The 6,000-nt window shown below is 63.1% G+C and overlaps 1 protein-coding gene across 3 annotated transcripts in view; it reads right to left on the bottom strand.

Annotated features, from left to right (window-relative positions):
- The window catches only part of ZNF185 (zinc finger protein 185 with LIM domain), a 55,787-nt gene extending 50,623 nt beyond the window's left edge, over positions 1–5,164 (bottom strand). For 2 of the 3 annotated variants that reach the window (XM_037821673.1, XM_037821670.1), the window contains exon 1: positions 4,888–5,164. The gene's annotated coding sequence lies outside the window, so the exon portion shown is untranslated. Of the gene's footprint in view, positions 1–3,163; positions 3,446–4,887 lie in introns of all 3 variants that reach the window. The other variant, XM_037821674.1, reaches the window with a different exon arrangement.
- Positions 5,165–6,000: the final 836 nt, after the last annotated feature.

Genomic DNA, 6,000 nt, shown 5'->3' on the forward strand with positions numbered 1-6,000 from the left:
AACTGCTCCCACCTGGGTCACAAAGGAGGAGGCAAAATTGCAAAAAGGCCCTGGCCACCCCAGGCCCGTCCTTTCCCCTGAGGGGTGCTGGTTCCCCACCATCCTTGTTCTGGTCACCTCCCAAGTGGATGGCCCAACGGACGTGCATGTACCGAGAAGTGGGGTGCTCAGAGACCCCAGCCCAGGAAAACAACAGTTGCGGCCTGGTCCCCATGCCTCGGGGCCGCCCTCCAGGATATTCTCCAGAGTCCTCTTTGGGTGAGTTTCAAGCAGATGCCCCAGATAAGGGTCCTCCCTTGGGGAGTAATGGCCTGAGAAGGGGGTCCCTTGAAGGCTTCCCGGGAAGGGTGTATGGGAAAGAGCACTGGACAAGGAGTCCAAAGATCCGGGACCCCACTCTGGCCCCTGCACCTGGTCTCTCGGGGAAGCTGTGGGCTTGGGCCCAGCCCCGCTGCTCATCGCTGGGGTCCCGGGGCTCACCTGAACCCAGAGAAAAGCTGGCAGTGACAATCTGCTGGGGCTTCCTCATGTCCCAGGATTCGCCCTCCGGAATCCCCACTGCCCCAGGAGCCAGAGGCCCAGGAGAGTAGGGAAAGAGTGCTGGCCACGGAGGGCTTCCTGGAGGAGGCCGCAGCACGAAGTGCCAGGCTGACAAAGGCCCCGGGCACAGAGATGAATGGGGCCAGCCGGATGGGCAAGGGAGCGTGAGGGGCCTGACCCGAGCGGGGCTTCCTCATGGGGAGGCCCTTTGCCAACTGTCCCTTGGCCAAAAGGGTGTGAGTGATCAAACGTCCCATTTAATGAAGCCGCCTCCCGTGGCCACTTCTTGGGGACTGGGACATCCTGGCCAGTCAGCAGCCAGCAGTCAGGTCACTTTCCTCCAGGGAGGGGACAGAGCAGGTGCTGCCAAGATTCAGGTGATCAGAGACCCTGGCCTCATCCACTGCTCACGGCTCAGCTCCCAGAAGCCCCCAGTGAGCTCCCACCCAGAGGAGACTTGGGATGTATAGGGGAAAAAAAAAATGTACTATGGAAAAAGAACACTTGGGGGTGGGGGTGGGGGGGGGTGTGTTTGTAAATGTGCTTTACAGGTAAATGACTTTTGCATGAAAGTCTGGAATTTCAGCTTCCCCCCACCCTCCACCCGCAACACCCCAGAACCTAGACTTCTCGGCGTCGGCCCTAGAGGAGCCTGGGAGGCTGCCGTCTGGGGCAGGCCAGCTCCTTCCCCAAACCATGGCAAGTGGGGGCCCCGAGGAGGGAAGGCTGTCCCCCTGGGGCCCCGGGCTCCCCCAGGGTTCTCAGGCACCCATTTATCTTCTGGCTCACGGAGGGTGGGATAAAAGCGACTGCTCGGGCCTGGTGTGTGAAACGTCGCTGCGGAGGCCAGGGGACAGTGGGGGCCGCGAGCCCTCTCAGCCCAAATAGGGTCCCCTCCAGAGCCACCTCCAGGCAGCCAGTGGGGTTGCAAGGGACCCGGGGCTCATGGAGCCCCCCACCCCCCCCACCCCCACACTCCCTCCGTCTCTCTCCTTCTCCCTTCCTGCTACCACCCGTTCAGCCTTTGCAGGGAACTCACCCCCTACTTGCCCCCAACAGTGGGCAAGTTCTAGGTGAACATGAGTGAAGTTCAAAGTTTAAGAACCACCCAGATACCCTGGACTCCCTTGTCTTCTCTCCCAGGCCCCTTGCTCCCCCCCCGACCTTCCTGTCCTCAGGACCCCAACTCTGAGCCCCCCCACCCTCACCTCCTATCACTGCCCCAATTATCAGATCAGAAAATGGAGGCCCAAAGGGAAGAAGGCAACTGCTTGAGATCACATTTGCATTTCCTCAACAAGCCCTTCCCGCAAGTTCGCCACCAGGCTGGGTGCTGGGGAGACAGACAGACGGGGGCCCAGGGGAGGGCGAGACCAGCTTCGCTGCCTAAGGAGGTGCCCTTGGCCGCGGCCCTAAAGAATGAGTAGGCGCTCGCCAGGCAGAAGTGGGGAAGCCAGTCCTGCTTTTCGTGGTTTCTGCCGACCTCTTTTTTTTTTTTGAAGTCTAAACCAGACACTGACTGATGTAAGCATTTTTCACCAGGGATACCCGTTCTTGTGACTGGAACCGTGCCCGCTGTCTCCATAGCAACCCTCTGCCACATCAAGCCTCCGGGAAACTGACCTAGTCATCAGAAAGTGGCGTGCTGAGCCAACAAGTCACGGGGGCCCGTGGTGAGGTGTGCCCGCGGATGGGGCCCCAGCCAGAGGCCACCAGCCGGCCACCTGCCCAGGGGGCAGCTCTGAGGGGACGCCAGAAGGTGTTAATGAGGGGTGACGAAGGTTCCGAATCCCCCAGGTGCCCCCTCATTCTCCAGTCTCTTGCCCACCTAGACTGGCCCCTCCACTGCCCCCCATGCCAGTTCTCCATCCTCCCAGTGCCCCAGCGCCCAACACGGGCAAGTGATCCGAAAACGCTCGCCAAGGCCCAGACGTTTACCTGGTCACTTCCAATTCTCTTATGGTTTGGAGCAAGTCCCTCTCTGTGCCTCGGTTTCTCTTTGGAAAAATGAGCAGACCCACCTGCCCACCTCAAGGACGGTGACCTGGGTTGTGAAAGCGTCTTTGAAACCACCGAACTCCAGAAACATCTGAGAGGTCATCAACCCGCCTGGCTCCTTATGGTCAGCCCAGGTGGCCGCGTGAGGACTCAGCCGCAGTCACTCAACTAGCATTTATCGAGGCCAGGAATGGAACCCAGCCCTGTGGGGCTGCCAAGCCCAGCTCCTGTCCCCTCCATGTCATGGTCACTGTCCAGTGGAAGGTTCCGGTCACACAAGTGCTCACAACAAAATATCAACACCCCCCCCTCCATACAATTCTTACCAACTTCCTGTAAGTTTTCAATTTAATCAAAAGGATAAAGTTAAAAGTAAAAACTATGAAAGGCAAAAAGAAAACTCATCCAACTTTGGCAGAAAGATCTGGATTGCCATTGGATGCCTGGCCAGCATAGACAAGCAGAGATTTTTTTAAACTTCTTCCTCAGGTGGAAGGACCACATCCTGGCCAGCTTTTCCCTCCCCACGGGCCCCTGACCTCTCCCCTCCCCACTGTGGCTGCGTCACAGCAGGTGCAGAAACCGAGGCCTCGAGAGGATGCGTGCCTGGCTCCGGGGTGCCCACCTGGCTGGTGGCTGAGTTGGGGTTGCAGCCGCTCATTGAACCACTCGGCTTCGGGACCCCCCGTCAGCCAGCCCCTGCCCTACTGGGTTTGGGACAGTGGAGCAGCCAGTCCTGCTGCTCCACTTCCCAGGGGCCCTGCTGGCTTCCAGCAAGGTCCAGACTAAAGGGACAGGTCAACTGCGGGGGCTCGAGTGGAGAAGGAGGCAGCAGGCGTCCAGCTTCCTGCGACTGAGAACGGTTCCGAGTCTCTGCACTCCTGGATCTCAGGAGGGTGGCGGGGAGCTGGGAAGAAATGCGACATAGGCTGGGGGAGGTCGTGGTAAGTCGTGGGCTGCCCCTGGGGACACCACCCTTGGGGAGGGCTCTTTCTAGAATCTGAGCAGGAGATGAGTGGACAACCATTGCCGGCATTTTCAATCAGGTGGCAGCTCCTTACTGAGTGGCTTGTCTGGCTTCCCCACCTGACTGTCACTACCAGGGCAAGGCCCGGGTCTGCTTTCTCTCCAAGCCCCCATTCCCCTGTTTTGGGTGGACAATTCACGGGGGACAGTTCACAGAAGACCTGGGAGAAAGAGAGCTTGGTCGGGGAGGCTGGACTCAAGGGGTCCCAAAAGATGTACACAGGCAGGGGGCCTTGACCGCTGGCTCTGAGCTCCATTTCCCACTTCCAAGCCCTCCTCTCCAGGAAGCCTGCCCTGACCCTCCCAACCAGAGGTGACCCTCCTGCCCCAGGCTGCCATGGCCCTTTGTGCCAGCAGGCCCTTGTCTGGAACTCTGGCCACTTGCTTCTAAGGGGCCCCAGCCTCCCTCTGCAGCTCTGGGGCTCTAACCCAGAGCCCCCGCCTTACTCTGCAGGCCTATCAGCCCACGGAGCCCCACTTCCTTGGCTCCAGGTGCCAGAGGGCTGGCCACTACCGCTGGAGGCGGAGGTGGGGATGGGAGGGGCTCTGTTCCCAGCGTGTGGGCGCACTCCCCGCCCTCCATCAGCTTCCCAAGCCCTGAGATGCCAGTGTCAAGGTTAAGTGCAAACTAAACGGCTCAGGGAGAACGCAACTCCTCTGGCACCTCAGATGACGTCCCACAGCCCAGCCACAGCCCCCACCTACCCCGTCTGAGCCCCCAGCAGCCCCGGGGGAGGAACCCCCTGGACAGAGGGAGCTGCCAGGCGCCCCAGGCGGGAGGTAGCCAAGCCGGACGGACGAGAGGAGCTGAGCTTTCAGCCGCTGTCCGAAAAAAGGACCAGGCTTCAGAACAATCCAGCCACAGAGCCAGCCCGCTGCAGATCCCGGAGATAACGCCGAGCGACACTCGATTCGGCGCCTTCTGTCTGAGCAGCTCCCTTCCCGGCCGCCCTCCTGGCGCTCACCCTAAGCCCAGCACATGCCCTTCATAAGCCACCCGCAAAGCCCCCTGCCCCCTGGGCCTCCAGGATGAGGGGGGGGGGATCCCCAGGGTGACCCAGCCTCTGGGTCTCAGTTTCCTCATCTCTAAAATGGGCACGGGGTGAAGTAACTGACCCAAGATGCCCTCACTCGGATGGGACTGGAAGCAACTCTCAGAGCAGCCTGGCCGCGGGCCGTTTATCAAACTGTCTCTTCCAGAAAGGACGAGGACAGAGGGACCCAAGTGCAGCACTCCCTCCCCCAGCAGACCTCCAGGAGGGATGCTCAGAGCCGTCTGGTTTCTGGAGGGGGAAACTGAGGCCGTGCGTGGTCCCCACTCACCCGGCTGGGTACGAGCTCGGCCTCAGGCGTGGGGTCCCCGGCGGGCGCCCCCGCTGTCTCCCCGTCGGGCCGCGTCCGACGGCTACTCGACAGCCCTACCTGGCACAGGTGCCCGGCTCGTGGGGCGGCGGGCGCAGGGGCTGCAGGGGCGCGGGCTCCCTCGGGTGGGCAGCGCCCTTCCGGGCCAGGCCGGGGGGCGTTGGAGCGCGGGGGCAGCGGGGGCGCGGGGCGCGGCGGGGAGCGCGCAGGGCGGCGAGGAGGCGCGACTGGGCTCGGCCCGCAGGAGAACAAACAGGTTTGCTCCGGCCGCCCGGAGCCTCGCCCCTCGCCCCTCCCCTCGGCCGGCCCCCTTCCCCTGCCCTCTCCTGGGGTAGGTAGATGCGCCTGGCACATTCCGCACATTCTCCCGCCAGTGTTCTCGGCGCGCCCGCCCCCTCCCGGCCCCGCCCCGGGGGCTGCGGGAGAAACCGAGGCCCGGGCACCCCTCGCCCCGCCGCGCGCTCTGCGCCCTGAGCCAGCGCCAGGAGGCCCGTGTGGCCGCGGAGAAGCTTCCAGGCAAATTCCTCCGGGCGCGCAGCACCCCGGGGAGGCCGCACCGGCCTCGGCCTCGGCCTCGGCCACTTGAAGGTCTCCGGCGTCCCCGAGCGCTGGGCCCCCGCTCGCTTGGGCCAACGACTTCCCCAGATGCTGTGGGTTTCGGGCGGTGGAGAAGCACGGTTCCTAGATCCATTTTACAGATGGAGCTCCCAGACAGGACGGGGAGGGGCGCGGGCGGGGGCTGGGGGTGCCTGGCGGCTGAGATCATGCAGGAAGTCCTGGAGGCAGGCAAGAAGGAGCAGGAGCTCGCCTGGGAAGCGTTCTCTCCCCGGAAGGCCGTCCTGGGGGCCCTGGGGGCTTCCCGGGCATGGCGGCCAGCGGGGCGGGAGGGCCTGCCCCGTGCGCGGCCTGGGCGCAGAGGCCCGACCGAGCCTGCACGGTTGGGTAAGCCTTGCCTTCCTGCTTGTCGAGGGCTTCCCAGGCGCAAAGTGCTGGGCCAGGGGCCAGGGCAGGAGGCCTGCTCGTGGGGACCGTTAGTCCGGTCCGAGAGACGGCATAGAGTCGGCCAGGAGTTGG

The sequence above is a fragment of the Choloepus didactylus genome, chromosome X (assembly GCF_015220235.1).
Source record: "Choloepus didactylus isolate mChoDid1 chromosome X, mChoDid1.pri, whole genome shotgun sequence".
NCBI classification, from domain to species: domain Eukaryota; kingdom Metazoa; phylum Chordata; class Mammalia; order Pilosa; family Megalonychidae; genus Choloepus; species Choloepus didactylus.